Raw genomic sequence first — 16,024 nt, forward strand, 5'->3', positions numbered from 1 at the left:
TACGAATATATTTCTTATATAATTTTTTTAATTGCAGAAATTGCAAACTCCAGTCTGCGATCCTTTTCAAGCCCTCATTACCTCCCAATGGTCTTTATTTCAACACTCTATAAAAGGAAATAACCGGCAAAGCCTCTGCTTGCTCACCCTGCATACCAAGGCACAAATATTCTCCATGAACAGCATAATTAAAGAAAATATCTGTCGTAAATGCATGCGCACTGGGTCAAAACTCGCCTCTAAATGCATGCTCTCATTAAATCTGGAGAGGTGGTTTCTGCTATTTCCCCCATAGCCACTGTAAAATTCTAATGGCTTCTGTAATTATTTCCTATTTTTCAAGTCACTTTCTAATTTGTCCATTAGTGACAGTGAGACACTTAAGCTACTATTTTTGAGACCGCATCCGCCCCCGCCCCAACGCACCTTTAAAGGGAACTCTTATTTTTCCCCCTCGCCTTTTATCTCCTAATTTCTGCAAGCGCAAGAGTTAGTCTGGCTCCCGGGGTAGTTAATGTTTTGTTTGAAATATTTAGAGGCTTTTAACGTTATGCAAACTCTCACTTAAACAGAAGCCACTTCTGGATATAATGTGTTCGACTGTCGGCCCACCACCCACACCACACTCCCGTGTGCCTTCTCCCCTTTGGCTTCCAGGAGCCGCTGCACTCTGTGCCCGCCAGGCTGTCACTTCCCGTCTCCTATCATCTCCCACCTTTACAGTTAATGACAAGAAACATACTGACTCCACTGGTGACTAAGATACCTTCAATCCTAAGTACATCCGTCCAGTTTACTGTTAGTAAAACACTATGGGCAGGTAGATTGTAAGCCAATGCTTTCATACATTTCATAATTACTTCATACACTAATCCCAGTCATGAGAGCTCTGTCCAGGTGAGTGATAAAATGGGTCCGAAAAGATTCATGTCAGGACAAAGAGGTGGGAAGGGGGTTGGGGTGGTTGCGGAGGGGAATACCCTTATAGAAGAGGGGGGAGGGGAGGGGATAGGGGACTTATGGACGGGAAACAGAGAAAGGGAATAACATTTGAAATGTAAATTTAAAATATCCAATTAAAAATTTAAAAAAAAATTCACCTCCTAGTGACATTCAGAATAGCAAACCCCGGGCTGGAGAGATGCCTCAAGGGTTAAGGCTGCTCTTCCAGAGGTCTTGAGTTCAAATCCCAACAACTACGTGGTGGCTCACAATCATCGTAATGAGATCTACTGCCCTCTTCTGGTGTGTCTGAAGACAGTGACAGTGTACTAATATATAATAAATAAATAAATCTTTAAAAAATAAAAAAGAATAGCAACCCCATCTTCCAATCATCAATTTTGGCCAAAATAAAGACTTGGAGAATGTAGACGCTATTATGTTCCATTTAATATAACATTTGCTAATGTCTCCATCAAAATATATCTTCATCATAAATGAACCTTCTTTTCAATTCCCCTTTTTTTTTCTTCCAGTTAGCCTTCTAGCCTAAGGCAGACTTTTTAAATAGCTCTTTTGATTTACCTCTTTCTCATCAGACTTACATTTTTATTTGCAACTTTGTGTGCCGACTGCTTCCATTCCTCTTGAACCACACCCGTTACTGTTTCCCAGAGAGGGAGCAATGGCTCTTAAGACCAGCTAGGAAAGCAGCAAGAAAAATTTTAGCTAATTCTGAAAATTGATGAGGCTCCCAGCTAGCAGAGACTGGAAACGCAGCAGAGAGCCTGCTCTATCAAGCTGGAAAAATGGCACTCCATATTACAGAGTAAGGACCCAACTGGCAAAGCCACCGCCTTTGTTAAGCTTGGAAGACAGAAGATAATCTAATGACTCTGTGAGCCTGGCAAGATCATTTCCATGTAGAATTCTGAAAGTGTCCCTCGGCTCATTTCAGCTGATTATGTATGATAAAACAGGGGAAGGGGGAGGTGAGGAGCTGCTGCCAGTGCTCCGCTTGCAAACAGAATTTAGGGGACACTTAGAGAAGCCAGGGCTTGCTGGATTGGATAATAAAATCGTTTCTCATTTCCAGTTTCTCGAGACAGTAAAAGATTCTCCAGGCAGGAAATGGCCTCAGGATAAAGATGAGATCAAGCTGCCCTGTCAGTCCATTCGTCAATACCCTGAAAGACCTAAGGCAGGGACTAAAGGATCTAGGCTATATTGAGTGTTTTCCTTGGGTTGCTATCCCACTGTAGCCTGGCCTGGCTCCCATAGAAAATAGAGCCCTTGTCTCAGAATTCTACCTGGAGCTTTTATTAAATGGAGCCGACAGAATGGAATTGGACTCTTGGAGAATTCCACAGAGGTTTTGACAAGGCTGTACTGACGAAGTCGGGCCAGCTTGGACTAAGATGGACTGGCACGGAAAACTGCCGAGAAGCCTAACTTTCTATTTTCTGTAAGAAAGACTGCCGAGAAGCCTAGCTTTCTATTTTCTGTAAGAAAGACACTGGCTACTAACACCAGTCATTCCTTAATGCAAAACCAAAGCCAAATGTGAAGCTGAAAGCTATGAAGAGCAATAGACAAGGCACCCGTTCTCATGCAATTGAACTCAGCCAAGACCTCAAAGGAATGCTCTCTGTGGGACACATTGTCATCCCATACCCCTCTCCAATGTCTATCCAAGTGATGACTTTTCTTACAAAGTCCTGGTCCTTGTAGTAATGGATGACTCCCTTTCTCTGGCAGCTTAGGAGCTCAGCCATGCATGCATTATAAAGGCTGGGGTGGGTTATTGGGAAAGAGGGTCTCCACAGTTCCTCTCTCTGCAATAGGTCTGCATCCTTTGTAATCTCTTGTAACTCATGAGGTAGAATCTATTTTTCTCTGGAATGTTGGCTGATGTGCCACTTGGGAATGCACTGTCTGACATCTGTCAGGAGACCTTGTGGATTCGGTCATCACCCTTCTAGAAGGTGGTAGGACAAGGAGGAAGGTCAAGCTTAACATATGAGAGACCAAACACACGCCCATCCATTCTTACCTATTCCCCCACAAAAGCTACAGAGACAAATATGGCCCCACGCAAATCCAGCAGAAGGGTACCCATACTTCTGAAACACTGAACCATGAGCAAATCCGGTGATTGTTTTACTCCACTAAAGGTTGAGTGATTCCTCATTTACCAGGAAGGGGGAAAATGCAGACATTGAGGAAGAAGAGATTAACCTTACCAGTGAAAATGTTATTTATACTATTCCTAAGTAATGCTATGTGTTATGTTTTATTAAAAAAAAAAAGGTAGAAAGATCCAGGTTCTGTTTGGTAGATGTGTGACATGGTGAGGTGAAGGAAGGGGGTGCCTCTGCAGGCACATGTGAGGCTCCCTTCTCTCTGAGGTATCAGCCATATGATATAGTACGGAATGGAGTTTATTCAGGGCATGGGAAAGGGAGTTGAGGAGGGAGTTCCCAAAGGCAACAAAAGAGGTATGAAGATAATTAACACCAGAAATAGTCTGTAAAGAATATATAGGGAAAAATAACAGCCCAAAAAAGGAGTCATACCTCCAACCCCAGGAAGGAACCAACGCTGCTCCTTATAACCAACCCTGCCATGGTGGTACCCCCTGGGAAGGCAATTTTCTGGGAACACTAAGGTAAGCGTATAAGGCTGGAGCGCCCAGGACAGTGGAAAGACTATGCACTGGGTGATAACAATGGCGGTTCAATGAGGCAGCTCTGAGAACAAGATGTCAAACAGGAAAGGTTAAGACTCCTGATTTCTCTAAAATCATTGACAACCCTACCTTGTACCTTCTCTATTAAATGTGGAAACTGGAGTTGAAATGCATCACAAAAAGGGTGGGGCATATCAGTTCATGTTTTCATGGCGCTTGGGGCCTTGGTGCTGCTGCTGGTCTTATGACAGAAGCATAAAGAGCTACCAGTGACCAGACACCTTGTAACACTGGCCCAAATGACCCAATTTCACCAGCCAGCTTCACCTCTTACAGGTCCCACTGCTTCCCACAATGGCACCACCAGCCAAGGTCAAGTATTCAAGCACATTTCACATTCAAACCATAATACCTTCTGTGGAAGCAAAACCTTCCTTCAGACTTCCAAATTCAAGACTATCAGGTTCAGTCTGTGTCTGGAGTCCGCAGCCTAACTTACCACTCCATAAACACCACTGAAGGAGCCATAAACACCTAAATCCAAGACCCCTGAAAACCTGGAACACAAGGAAGGAGATCAACATGGAGCTGGAGCATATTCACTGACAGATGCAGAAGAGCAGGAGCCCACTGGGGTGAAAGTTCATCGCCACGGGGCAATTCACACAGGACTGAAGAGTGCTTTCTGGAAAAACGAACACATTTCTCCAACAAAAGCCCTGACAGAAACTTAGGACCAAAGTACAGTAGGACCCACAACAGCCTCTGATCCTCTGATGGATCATTCTTTCCTTCCTATTATCTTCCCCCTCCCCCAACTACTATTGTCAATTATTTATCCAACAACTGAAGATGCGGAGCCTGTCTTTGCCAGAAACTCTTGGAAGGGGCAGGAATGAATGCAGAAATGCACTCATTCCGAGTTCTCAAAGAGCAAATGGTCTGAGGGAGACAAGTGATAAAAGTTATCAGAATGCACCGGATAACTATAGATGCTCTGCAAGTAATAATAAAAGAGAGACTTGGGAGAAGTGACTATAGGACTTCTTGGAATTAGTGGTCAAGAAAGACCACTAGGGAAGAAGACATCATCTTCAACTAAATATCAAGCATCAACTATTGGGGTGGTTTGAATAATAATGCCCCCCATAGGCTCATACATTGGAATGCTTAGTCACCAAGGAGTGGCACGATTTGAATGGATTAGAAGGATTAAGAGGAGTGGCCCTGATGGAGAAAGTGTGTCCCAGGAGTTGGACTTTGAGATTTCAGAAGTCTATGCTAAGCTCCACCCCACCCCCTCTGCTTATGAATCAAAATGTAGCTCTCAGCTCCTGCTCTGAAACCACACTCACTGCCATGATGATAATGAATTAAGTCTCTGAAACTGTAGGTGAAGGGACCCTAACCAGCATGACTAACAATGGCTCACACAGGCCTTGTTCCTCTCCATCATTTCTTCTGTCTTTCTTTTAAAAAAAGAAGTTAGATTATATTTCTAAAGCGAGCCCCCAAGGTCTATTCCCTTACTTGGCTAATTCCTCCTCCTGCAGCTGACTACCAAGGTCCAGCTATCAAAGTATTGAAGTCCAGGAATCAAAAACTCCCTTTGCCTCACCTAACTAACATGCCCGATTAAAATTAAACACCTCAACCTAACACAGGGCTTCCCTTTTTAAGTTTGCCTGTGGAGCATGTCTGTCTCCTCTCTATCCAGAGGCACTTCCTTGTCTTTCTGGAACAAATATTCCTCCCTCATCTCGCTTGTTCCCTTCCCCTTCTCCCTCACCCTCTACCTCCTATCTTTGTCCCTTACTCTCTGACCTCTGTTCCTCAAGGGAAAATAAATCTCTTCTGTGCTGAAAACTTAGTCTTGAAGTGTCCTGAGCCAACTCTGAATTTCCGTACACTAGGTAAGACCCCAATTCAATGCTTTCTTTTACAAGGGCTTCCTTACTTATAGTGTGTCTTTGAATCAGTGACTAAGACATTCATCCATAAGATAAGAACAGCATTCCTGGATTGGGGTGGAGGGAATATGAAAGGTTCTTAAGACACAAATCAACTTTAAAATGTTTTAAGTCTTAGTTCAGACATCACTGCCTCTAGCACATACTCCTAAGCCATGCTCTCAAGTGGGCATGTGCACAGACACACACACACACACACACACACACACACACACACACACACACACACGTCTGGACTCTATTCTAATAGCATCTCTTGTTTCCTCAGCACATCAGTGTCCTGCTCTGCTAAAGTGGGTTGCCAGCTTGCTGCTCCTTTCTCTGTCTGGGAACACCATACCACATTGTCAGTACCTAACAATATGCAGACACCAGATCTAAATGTGACTGTGAATTAGAGGATGATCTCATCATAACTCCAGTGCATCCCCCTGTTCTAAGTCCAGTGTCCTTCCCAGTCATTGTAAAGCATCACCTCTCCAGCAAATGAGAACTGTGATGGAATAGGCTCTCCTTCCGTTCAGATGTATGCTCGCACATCTTATCAGGTCACATCTGGCTAACCGTTACGTTTCTGTTCTCCTAATTAAGCTCTTTTATGTTGCTGGGAACAATAAAGAAAGGCATGTTATTCAATCTACTTTTTTATTTTAAGAAAAAGTCTAATTCTCTTAATATAATTTTTACCTCTATAAGCAGCAACCAAAAAATATCATCATACAGTTGTTTCTACTATCTAAACAGTATCTTTCCCTAGTGCCTCCTTTTGGATTTTTCTTCCTCTTCCTTTGATAAAGCCCAATCTTTTCTTTACTTTATTATCATGTTTAGTCTGATTTTCAAATTCCCAATCACTTCCCTCATATAATCTTGCTTTTTTTTATCATTCCACTTTGCTGGCAACTGCACAGACATTGACTTTACCCTCGGCACACTAAATTCAAACTCATTCACTCTGCAGTCCCCAGACCAAGTAATGCCACATTCAAACAGAGCGGCAGAGTGTTCCCAGGTGCCTGCTGCAATAAACACTGCAATCAAGTCATTTGATTTTACTTTCCCAGCTTCCTAAGCTCATAACTCTCTTCTGCATATACAAGAGTCTAATAAACGAGGGAAATTTACAATGCCCGCAGCACAGAAACTCAGAACTAAGAAAGGGTATCGGCATGTAGTAATCAGAGCTTCACTGTCCAGAGATTTCTGTGTTCTCTCACACCTCTTCTGTTGATCATAGCAATGTGCTGTGCATCTAAACGGCATTACTCTGCATTTTACAAATGGGTTTTGCAGTGTGTGTGTGTGTGTGTGTGTGCGTGCGTGCGTGCGTGCGTGCGTGTGTGTGTGTGTGTGTGTGTGTGTGTGTGTGTGTGTGTGTGTGTAGAGCAAACTCTTCCAAGAGATAGGAGAAGAGTTGCAGGCAGTGGAAAACAAGTACAGAGGCCTGGCCTGAAAGAAGGAAGGAACTTATGTTTGAGAGACAGAAATGAAGGACTGCTTCAGAGGTGCAATAACTCTAGTTATGCCTGCGGTTCTCTGGATCTTTCCTTCCTGGTCACAAGATAACTACAATGATTTCAAATATGATGACTACATCGGCAGCAGGAAGAATGGAGGAACTGGTGATAGGAGCAACCTCTCCTTTCATCACAAAAAAAGGGACAAAAAGCATTCCCAGAAACACTCTAGTAAAAAGTCCATGTGATGATCATTGGTCCAAAGTACTTCACAAACAACCCCACCTATCCAGGCATCAGGGAAGTAACCTGGGAAAGTGAAGACCTTCCGCCCTCTTCCTGAACCTGCATCTCTCTCTTCCTTACAAGTGTTAATCTCAAGATCGCTCCCCAGGGACCCTTGTGCACACCCGCTCCAAAACATGTGGAGCAACTGAGAAAACATAATGTAAAAATACTGACGTTAGCCCAGTTGCTGACTCGCAATAAAGGTCTAATTCACTGATGGTCGGTACAGACCAAATCCCATGGCGTGCGGTAGCTGTGAAACAGTTGGATTTTGCGTAGTAATGAGCAGTGATGGGGTACTGGCAGTCAATAAAGCTTCACCACCTGGACTCAGGGTGTCTTATCTCAGGCATTCCAGAAACAGTCAGCATAGGACAACAGACTCAGGTGACATTTTTGTTCGGAATACTATGGACAAATCAGTGAGAAAGATGGAGAAAAGATGAGAGTGATTAATCACTAGTTTAAAACAAATTATGAAAACAAAAAGGCCTGGTTGAAATTGTGGAAACATCCTGCAGTCAAAGGGAGACAAAGCTAAAAGTCATGTTTGGGACATAATTCCAAAGATAGAAGAGTTCTAAAATGGGCTGGGTTCTCGAGCCCACGAAGTCTTCTGAACCAACACCGGAATTCTCGCGGGGGAGATGGAATGAAGGTTGACATCTAAGCTGGTGCATTTTAAAGCTTTGAATCCTGAGGTTCTGCTAGAGAAGTATTCCTCTCCTCTGAGGTGAAGGCTAGCAGTCCTCCTTTCCAAGTAACTAGAGGTGTCTATCACATAAGACAATATGATCCTTTTCAGGAGCCACTGAAGCACCTTCCTTCTAAGTAAGGCCGGTAATCAAATCAAAATATAACCCAGACAGAAATAGCTGGGGCTCTAAGAAGACAATGCTTCATCCTCCTGCAGGGCTTCCGGATGTAGTCATCATGGACCAGAGATGGATTTGTTATTTGTGTAAGGTTCGGGTTTCTAGGGGTATCCTGTTTGTTTTATTCTTCTCTATTATAACACTTAAATTTTGCTCTGGCAACCCTAGTGACACTGTGACAGGACACTGATATTGATATGATAAAGGAAGCTCATATTAGCTACTTTTCCTTGTTGTTGTGACCAAACACATGACAGAAACAACTTAAGGGAGGATTTATTTGGGTTCATAATTCAGGGGAAATAGTCACTGCGGGGGAAGCATAGCATCGAGACCAGCTCTCATCCATGACGGTGATGGAGGGGGCTTGCTCACATCTCAGAAGAGCAGAAAGCTCCCTCCACTTCTCCAGATTATCATCTGCCCAGAGGCCCCACTACAAAGGTTCTACAACCTCTCAAAACAGCACCATGCACCAGAGACCACACGTGAGAACATGGGGGATGTTTCCTGTTCAAACCAAACCAAACTTCAATGTTCCTAAAGATGGCATTAAAGAAATAGGGCTCAGCTAGGCTTCTGGTGACAACTAGAAAGCTCCCTAAGTAGTGCAAGCTGGTGTGGCCATCAAGCCAAAGCAACATGTAATAGCTGATGGATTCGAACAGCAGCTCCCAGCTCTTCATAGCCTGTGAGTCCATACTGCAGAGCTGGGCACAGTAGGCAGAAGAGCGGGGCCTGGCTGAGAATGATCGTGCCTTGACTATGTCTCGTCTTAGAAAACATTATATGCCTGTGAGTGACTGTGTGTGCACTGACTAACCAACAACTCTTCTTCCTGTACCTATCTTCCAAAACATTTGAAAGCCTCTGGCAAGATGTTGACGCTGGCTAGTCACCATGGAGACTGCGTCGGATCTACAGTGAAGATGAGTCTGTTACAGGTTCTGTAAAGTCACCTTTCCAGACCAGCTCCCTTTTTCACAGGCTGTGGTCCTTGCAGATTGGTGGCAATGCTTCATTTATATCAGATTTCCCGACTTTGTTTCAGTCTCCTACAGTCTCTTCTGGAAAGCATATACTGGACCCTAACATTGTTGCCTCCAATAAATATAAGTGATAACTCGAAATGAAAAGAAAATTAAATCTATCCTGCATAATTGGCTACCTGTAATGGATTAACAAACTGAGATTTTTGGGAAGAGGAAGACAAATGTCGTGGCTTTAAGAACCACGGAGCAAAGAACTGGCCCCACAATTTAGGAGCTTAACCCAGCCATTCACGGTAAGGTATATTTTGAAAATCCACACATTACAGGTTCCCTCAAGGTCAGATTTCTGAGTCCAATATCAAAACTATATTGAACTAAAAAATCAGCAGGGGTCAGTCATAGGGCAAAAATGAGATTCTGACAGAAAATAGCTTTCTGTCCTTAACAATTTTATCTGGGCCTCAGTTTACAGGTCTGCTATTCCCTGTTGCCATAAAACCCAAGTGCATCATTTCATTTTAAAGGAAAACAACAATTGCAGCTGTGTGTCAGGGACAACTCTGCAGCTTGACTTTAGACAACATCCCCAGAGCCCGCTGTTTGAAAATAGATGCTAGTCAGCTAGAGAGGGATAGCTCAGCATTTAAGAATACCAGCAGCTCCTCCAGAGGACCTAGGTTCAGTTCCAATAACCCACACAGTAGTTAACATGTGTAGCTCTGGTTCCAAGGAACCCTTTTCTGGCTTCCTCAGACACTGGTCACACAAGCAGTGCACAGTGATAGATGTAGGCAAAACACCATTCCATGTAAAATCATTTCGCCCCTACTGCAGTCTTAGAACTTGGAAGAGTGAAGCAGAACTTCCATAATTTCAAAGCCAGTCTGAACTAGAGTGCCAGGCTGGTGTGAGCTATATGTGAGCCCTTATTCCACAGATCTGCCTTTCAAAGACACCAAATATCTAGCTTTGAGACACTAGCTTCACTGGCCACATGAGTGTGACTAGACAGTAACATCTCTTCAGACCTCCACGTTCTGACCCTCCCCATCCATGTCATATAAGTAGAACCATGACAAACTAATGCCACCATGAGGCTTCTGTGCCTATGTGTCAAGATGCAGGATGAGATCTTAACCTTGATTGCTCGTTGTTTTTACTTGTATTTTTGTTTATAAAAGATAATATTGTAAGATTCAAACTTAAGGACAAAGGCTGCCTTAGGCAAACACCAGGTGGAATTTAAGATAACACCCACCCTTAGCAGGGGTCCTTCGCCTCCCCCTCTTGCCAAAGATATTTCCTCACCAAGGGCCTCCAATGAATTCAAAGGACAATAGGCAGCCACCAGTGAATTCAAAAGGTTAATAGGCCCCACCAATGAGAAATAACCAACTCATGATGTAACCTAAAGCCTATACCCTGAAAAAGTATAAAGGGTGTGGGCCTTTGTTCTTCAGGACTGCCTCTGTCCCAATTACAGGGTCACCCCAGTGCACTCGGTCATTAAACCTCTTGCTTATTGCATCGATCTCCATCTCTGTGTTTTCATGAGTGGGATCTCCCAGGCTCAGGGCTGATCAGGTCCTACAATATCACACTGGTAGCTGACATATCCCTTCCAGCTGAGACTAAGGAAGAGAAACACAGCCCAGTTGCCTTGACCTTCGTCTAGACTCCCACTGAAAACTGGTGGTGCCCTCCATAGGGCAGTATATAGTTTGAATAAGAATGACAGGTAGGTGAACACTTGGTCCCCAGTTGGTGACACTGTCTGGGAAGATTTAGGAGGCATGTCCTTACTGGAGAAAAAATGCGGCAGGTGCTAGGGGGACTTCGAGTGTTTATAGATATATCCTATGTCCAGTTTGCTGTGAAAGACCCCCGGAGAGGACCTTTCCCTCAGGAGGAGTCCCAAGCGCCCAATGACCGAGCCGAGTCCACTCGGATGCAATCAGCAAGAGGGTTTATTGGAAAACACAGGTACCTGCAGGCACACAGTCTCTTCGGAGGACTTGCGCGCCCAGCAGCTCCAGCATGGGGCTTTTATAGGGATTGGGGAAGCAGAAGCAGGCGTACAGAAGCAGATGCATAGTTACGGGGATTGGTGGATTCAAACGAGGCACATAGACATGTTCACATATGATTGGCTATTTCACATGATGAGATAATAAGGTATAGCTACACACATTGGCAGGTTTGGGGCGTCCTGGATGTCGGGGGCTGGGGGCTTATCTCTTCCTGCCAGGTGGCCTGTGAGTCAGATCGGGTACTCCTGGTCTGTTCTGCATTCCTTTCCTTTTATGGTCTGTTAGTTCTACCGGCAGGGCGGGGCTGCCTGGACTTGCTTTTCACAGTGTTTAGTCCTGAGGTTGTGAATTTTGAAACATACTCTTTTAACTTCATATTTTTAAACCTTAAATCTGTATAATTTTCCTTCAGCTGTCTCTGCTTTGAGCTTACAATTCAGGATGTGAGCTCTTAGCTTCCTGATCCAGCCTTCATGTCCACCACTGGCTACCATGCTTTTTAGCCTTTGTGAGTTCTTACCCCTCTGGAAACATAAACCCAAATAAACCCTTCTTTCTATAACAGCAGTCTCAACCCCTTAGGCAAACCACTATCTCCAAAATTATTTATATCATAATTCATAGCAGTATCAAAATTGCAGTTGTGGTGTTTGAATATATGTGGCACTATTAGGAGGTGTGGCCTTGTTGGAGGAGGTGTCCCACTGAAGAAGTGGACTTTGAGACCTTCCTCATAGATGCTTGGGACAATCTTCTCCTGTTTGCCTTTAGAACAAAATGTAAAACTCTCAGCTCCTCCCATTCCATGCCTGCCTGGATGCTGCCATGCTCCCTCCTGCCTTGATGACAATGGACTGAACCTCTGAACCTGTAAGCTAGCCCCAATCAAATTGTCCTTTATAAGAGTTGCCTTAGTCACGGTGTCTGTTCACAGCAGTAAAACCCTAAGACAACAGTTAAGTAAGAATGAAATTACTTTATGGTTGGGGGACACCACAACATGAGGAACTGTATTAAAGGGTCTCAGCATTAGGAAGATTGAGAACCACTGGTCTCTAAGCTGCCTTGGTCATAATGTTTCTCACAACAACAGAAAAGCAACTAATCCAAAGCAGGTTGTTTGGTTCTCACACCTTGTTTTTCTCTGCTTTGCTGGAGGATGGGTCCCCTTGTTTCTGCATTTTCCAGGAGCACACCAATTTCCCACCTGATTGGGAAAATTCAGAAAGCAGCTCTGGAGTACTCAACCCTTTAGCTTCTGTCTGCCCACTAATTCTAAAGAAAAAGAACTTTTCATCAATAACCACTTGTAGAAAAGCACAATCAGTACATACACTGAAAGCCCAAAGTCAGTGAAAAAAAAAATGTTCCAGGGCTGGGGGAATGTAAAAGGAACTGCTTTGTCAAGGATCCCAGCAAATACAGGGAGGAAGAGAAGAACCTTTTAGCCTTTGTCTGGTAATAAGCTTAAATAAAATCAAAGCTATTATTGTATGAAAGATAAAATGGAAGCTCCTGGAGGAATAGTGCAGGATGAGTTCAAGGCTCCGATGAATCAGCTGTGAAGGAGCCAACAATAAAAACTGAATTGATTACCTGAGAAAAATAAAAAAAGCCATAATGGAGCATTTTTCTGGCCCAGAGCTGTGTTTGGTGGTCTCCCTGAGAAGAGGCCTGCGGTGGGATTGTTTTGCTTTGAATCACATTCCCCTTCCCATTCAGATGATAAAAAGTCTTCTTTTATGAGAGCCATTGATGTTGAAAGGACTCTTCAAAATGTATGTGAACAGCCTTGGGGACTCTAGGAAGAGCCATCTCAATGTGCTCTTAATGACAAGAAACTTTCCTTCTCCGTAAACAAACCCCGATGCCAAATTCCAAGTAGGGAGAATAAGGTATGTCATCTGTCCTGAGAGCTAAGAGCAGGTTTGAGGACTGATGTACTTCATTCCCTCACACTAGACACCAAAATCAACTACTATTGGACAAGCGATACTGTCGGGCTACAACAGAAAGATCCACTCCTCTACCTCTGCTGCCGATCGTTAACAAACACTTGCTGAAATATCTTCTCTCCTCTTTTATAAGCAAAAAGAGCCTCACAGGCTCCCGATCTGCCTGTGAGGTCCGTGAGCACACAAGGCAAGATTTAATCCAGGCTTTATGCTCACTTCCACTTCCTTCTTTAAAAAATTCCCAAACAACATCATTAGGAGTCATTTTCTTGCTACCTTCTTTTAACAGAACAGTAGCAGCATTTAGTTTCCCCTTAGGTACCTGTTTTGCCTTTGTCATGGTGTCTGTTGAGTATTGATATTCTGTCTAAGCTCCACCACCACAGCTACCTGGGAACAGCCAGGTATGCTCCGCCCCACAGTTGCCTGGCAACAGCCAGCTATGCCTGACTATAAAGGGAGCTGCTTGCCCCCTCCTCCCTCTCTTGCTCTTTTGTTCTTTGCTTCTTTGCTCTCTTCCCCTCTGTCCCTGTCCCTTCTCTCCCCATCCCCGCTTCCCTCCACATGCTCATGGCCAGCCTTTCTTCTCCTCTCCTCTTCTCTCATTAAATCTCTCCACGTGGAACCACGGTGACTTGGTGTGCTTTATCTGGGCGCGGACCGAGATTTAAACCCTAACACACAGCAGTAAAACCCTAAGACGATAGTAGTAAAGTAAGAATGAAATTATTTTATGGTTGGGGGTCACCACAACATGAAGAACTGTATTAAAGGGTCTCAGCATTAGGAAGAGTAAGAACCACTGGGTCTCCCTATTCTCCAGTTCTTGGCCACGCAACACTGTTGAGGATGGGTTCCATCTGTGGAGTGGACCTTACGACCAACCAGACAGTGGTGAGTCACTCCCACATGCTTTGCCACCATTGTACTAATATGTCTTGCAGGCAGGTCACCTCTGTAGATGGATAGTGTGCAGAGGACTTTCCCGTACCTTGAACATCAGTCAGTGGGGGGTGAAAGTTCTAGATAGACACCAGATCAACTTCTCTGTGTTCAAAAAGTTGTGTAAGTGTTATCATCAACATTCTTGTCATCAATTTATGGAGAGCAACCTGAAACCTTGGCAACAGTATGTTTAGTGGCTCCCAGGGATCCCTTTAGCCAATAATTCTATTAGATGTAATCCATTCCCAGAACTGGAGGCTTCATATAATGATGAGAGATGTCCAACTGGGGCTCCACCTCCTCCATTATCATATTCATAGATCAGTGTCTTACACAACCATTAAAAGAGAAGATTCCTCCTCCAGTATAAAAGAATAATACAGAGACCCAGAGCTGGGCAATGTGCAGAAAGTGAGAGACTGTGGAACACTCGGTCCTAAATGGGATTCTCCATCAAATTCTTCCCTTAGGGCTCAGAGAACCCTGCAGAACAGGACACAGAAAGATTGTAAGGGCCAGGAAAGATGCAGAACACCAAGAAAACAAGGACTTCTAAACACACAAGACCAACATACACCAGAACTTTGAAACTGTCACAGCGTGCAGACGGCCTGAATGGGTCTGGGCCAGATGAGGTGCCTGCACTGAGGTCCCATCCCTAACCCAGAAGGGCCCTAATGTTAGCTACTGTCTTGCTCCATTATAAAACTATGCATTGACACAAAGATTAGACAATTTTTCTTCTTTTGAGTAAACAAAATTAATGAGTACAAATTATTTCCATTTTCTCTCTTGCCTTGGCTGTTAACTGTTCTCCCACCTTGAGATTACTCAATGGTTAGAGCACTTGCTGCTCTCACAAAGGAAAACCATATTCTTTTCCCTATGGTAAAGCGACCATGCATCTGTTCCCCAGAGACAACCTTGTTACATCTGTTATCACACTATTTCTAATAGCTTCCTTTCACCCTTAAAAATTATAGTAATAGCTCTTTCCTCTGGCCACGGAAGACCAACATCTCACAAAGGAGTGAAGTGGTTACTTCAAGATAGCTCCAGATCCCAGGCCATCTACTCAACCCAGACCCTGGTAGGGGCATCCAGCACCTTTCCGTACTTCTTCTCTGAGGCGCTCATGGGTCAGCACTTCCAGCAGGAGGAGTTAGAAAGCTGAGAGCCTGAGCCTGGAGACCTGTTCCTATTCAAGTCATGGTCCCCTAAGGCACAGTGGTGCAGGCCCACATGGGTGTTTACTGCCGCTAAGGAGAGATCATACACTTTGAGGGCAGGACCCCCAGCAACAGTGGAGTACAAACACTTCTGGGTTACTGTGAAGGTGTCGTATGTAAACAGGGACACCAAGCTCTGGTAGTGCTCCAGACAGCTCTGGCGTGTGCTACACAGACGTAGGGGTATTGACCCTAGGGTGCTGGAGAGCTGCGTTTGAGAAGCTATGGTCAATGATCCTCCTCCCTACCATCCCACTGGCAGCAACAGCATGCACTTTGCACTGAACCTGTGGAGTATGGACTCAATGTTAATGGACAGGAACCTAACCAAGGGTTAATGTGACCTTAGGCCCTCCTGAATGGGCCAGAAGAGCCTACGGAAAGGACCATTAAAATATTTTCCCAAACGTAAAATAATAACAACAACAACAGCCACATCAACAACACTGGATGACTCTACTGGAAAGATGTCATTAATATTTGCCTTCAATCTGGAATAGCACAGGAAACTCAAAGAATGACTCATGAAAGCCCATCTCGATGAGCAAAATGAGTTTATTAAGGGTTACTTATGAAGTAGTAGACAAGAAACAATTGGATTTGCTTCACTCCCTTCTCTCCCACCATTGGTACTATGCCACCACACCCCCAC

General features: G+C 44.2%; 1 pseudogene; it reads left to right on the forward strand.

The window, feature by feature from the left end:
• The window catches only part of LOC100362796 (cDNA sequence BC048679-like), a 34,998-nt pseudogene extending 19,288 nt beyond the window's left edge, over positions 1 to 15,710 (forward strand).
• The last annotated feature ends 314 nt before the right edge of the window (positions 15,711 to 16,024 follow it).

This window comes from Rattus norvegicus, chromosome 6, assembly GCF_036323735.1.
Source record: "Rattus norvegicus strain BN/NHsdMcwi chromosome 6, GRCr8, whole genome shotgun sequence".
Lineage (NCBI taxonomy): Eukaryota > Metazoa > Chordata > Mammalia > Rodentia > Muridae > Rattus > Rattus norvegicus.